Here is a 3256-nt window from a genome sequence, read left to right as displayed (position 1 = left end):
AAGTTTCTCATAAACTTTGTACAAACCCAAAATCTTTGATCATCTCATCAAAGTGTACATTCCAACTCCGAGATGCTTACTCCAGTCCTTAGAAGGATCGCTGGAGCTAGCATACCTTTTAGCATCCTTAGGATTGACAAAACTTTTCTGATTGTATCACATACAACCTTTCCTTACAAAAACTGGTAAGGAAACTTGTCTTGACATCCATCTGCCAGATTTCATAAATGCAGCCAATGCTAACATGATTCCGACGGACTTTAAGCATCGCTACGAGTGAGAAAATCTCATCGTAGTCAACTCTTTGAACTTGTCGGAAAACACTTCGCCACAAGTCGAGCTTCATAGATGGTGACATTACCATCCACGTCCGTCTTCTTCTTAAAAGATCCATTTATCTCAATGGATTGCTGATCATCGGGCAAGTCCATCAAAGTCCATTCTTTGTTCTGATATATGGATACTATCTCGGATTTCATGGCTTCTAACCATTTGTCGGAATTCGGGCCCACCATCGCTTCTCCATAGCTCGTAGGTTCATTGTTGTCTAGCAACATGACCTTCAAGACAGGATCACCTTACCACTCCGAAGTAGTACGTGTCCTTGTCGTCCTACGAGGTTTGGTAGTGACTTGATCCGAAGTTTCATGATCAATATCATAAGCTTCCACTTCAATTGGTGTAGGTGCCACAGGAACAACTTCCTGTGCCCTGCCACACACTAGTTGAAGAGACGGTTCAATAACCTCATCAAGTCTCCACCATCCTCCCACTCAACTCTTTCGAGAGAAACCTTTCCTCGAGAAAGGACCCGATTCTAGAAACAATCCATATTGCTTTCGGATCTGAATTAGGAGGTATACCCAACTGTTTTGGGTGTCCTATGAAGATGCATTTTATCCGCTTTGGGTTCGAGCTTAATCCTGAAACTTTTTCACATAAGCGTCACAGCCCCAAACTTTCAAGAAATGACAACTTAGGTTTCTCTAAACCATAATTCATACGGTGTCATCTCAACGGAATTATGTGGTGCCCTATTTAAAGTGAATGTGGTTGTCTCTAATGCCTAACCCATGAACGATAGTGGTAATTCGATAAGAGACATCATGGTACGCACCATATCCAATATGGTGTAACTATGATGTTCGGACACACCATCACATTATGGTGTTCCAGGCGGTATTAATTGCGAAACAATTTCCACAATGTCTTAATTGTGTGCCAAAACTCGTAACTCAGATATTCATCTCCATGATCATATCATAGACATTTTATCCTCTTGTCACAATGATCTGCTACTTCACTCTGAAATTAATTGAACCATTCAAAATTCAGACTTGTGTTTCATCAAGTAAATATTCTCAACATCTACTCGAATCATCTGTGAAGTAAGAACATAACGATATTCACTGCATGCCTCAGCACTCATTGGACTACAGACATCAAAATGTGTTACTTCCAACAAGTTGCTATCTTGTTCCATCTTACTGAAACCGAGGCTTTTCAGTCATCTTGCCCATGTGGTATGATTTGCATATCTCAAGTGATTCAAAATCAAGTGAGTTCAAACGGTCCATTTGCATGGAGTTTCTTCATGCATATATACCAATAGACATGGTTCGAATCTCTCAAACTTTTCAAAAATGAGTGAGTCCAAAGATCCATCAACATGGAGCTTCTTCATGCGTTTTATACCATTATGACTTACATGGCAGTGCCACAAGTAAGTGGTACTATCATTACTATCTTATATCTTTTGGCATGAAAATGTGTATCACTACGACCGAGATTTCAATGAACCATTCATTTTAGGTGCAAGACCATTGAAGGTATTATTAAAATAAATAGAGTAACCATTATTCTCCTTAAATGAATAACCGTATTGCGATAGACATAATCCAATCATGTCTATGCTCAACGCAAACACCAATCTCGGTGGTAGAGGGAGCGTGCGATGCTTGATCATATCAACATTGGAAACATTTCCAACACATATCGTCAGCTCACCTTTAGCTAGTCTCCGTTTATTCCGTAGCTTTTATTTCGAGTTACTAACACTTAGCAACCGAACCGGTATCTAATACCCTGGTGCTACTAGGAGTACTAGTAAAGTACACATCAACAAAATGTATATCCAATATACTTCTATCGACCTTGCCAGCCTTCTCATCTACCAAGTATCTAGGGTAATTCTTCTCCAGTGGCTGTTCCCCTTATTACAGAAGCACTTAGTCTCGGGTTTGGGTTCAACCTTGGGTTTCTTCACTGGAGCAGCAGCTGATTTGCCGTTTCATGAAGTATCCCTTCTTGCCCTTGCCCTTCTTGAAACTAGTGGTTTCATCAACCATCAACAATTGATGCTCCTTCTTGATTTCTACTTTCGCGATGTCAAACAACGTGAATACCTCAAGGATCATCTTATTTATCCCTGATATGTTATAGTTCATCACGAAGCTCTAGCAGCTTGGTGGCAATGACTTTGGGGAAACATCACTATCTCATCTGGAAGATCAACTCCCACTCGATTCAAGTGATTGTTGTACTCAGACAATCTGAGCACAAGCTCAACGATTGAGCTTTTCTCCCTTAGTTTGCAGGCTAAGAAAATCGTCGGAGGTCTTATACCTCTTGACATGGGCACGAGCCTGAAATCCCAATTTCAGCCCTCGAAACATCTCATATGTTCCGCGACGTTTCGAAAACGTCTTTGGTGCCTCAATTCTAAACCGTTTAACTGAACTATCACATAGTTATCAAAACGTGTATGTTCGATGTTCGAAACATCCACAAACGACGTTTGGGGTTCAGCACACTGAGCAGTGTATTAAGGACATAAGCTTTCTACTAATCGCATAATCGCTACTATCAACTTTCAACTATATTTTCTCTAGGAACATATCTAAAACAGTAGAACTATAGCGTGAACTACGACATAATTTGCAAAAGGTCTTTTGACTATGTTCAGGATAATTAAGTTCATCTTATGAACTCCCACTCAGATAGACATCCCTCTGGTCATCTAAGTGTTCACATGATCCGAGTCAACTAGGCCGTGTCCGATCATCACGTGAGACGGACTAGTTAACGTCGGTGAACATCTTCATGTTGATCGTATCTACTATACGACTCATGCTCGACCTTTCGGTCTCCGTGTTCCGAGGCCATGTCTGCACATGCTAGGCTCGTCAAGTTAACCCTAAGTGTTTTCGCTGTGTAAAACTGTCTTACACCCGTTGTATGTGAACGTAAGATTCCA

Source organism: Triticum dicoccoides, chromosome 5B (assembly GCF_002162155.2).
Source record: "Triticum dicoccoides isolate Atlit2015 ecotype Zavitan chromosome 5B, WEW_v2.0, whole genome shotgun sequence".
Classification (NCBI taxonomy): domain Eukaryota; kingdom Viridiplantae; phylum Streptophyta; class Magnoliopsida; order Poales; family Poaceae; genus Triticum; species Triticum dicoccoides.
This window is presented reverse-complemented; position numbering follows the sequence as displayed.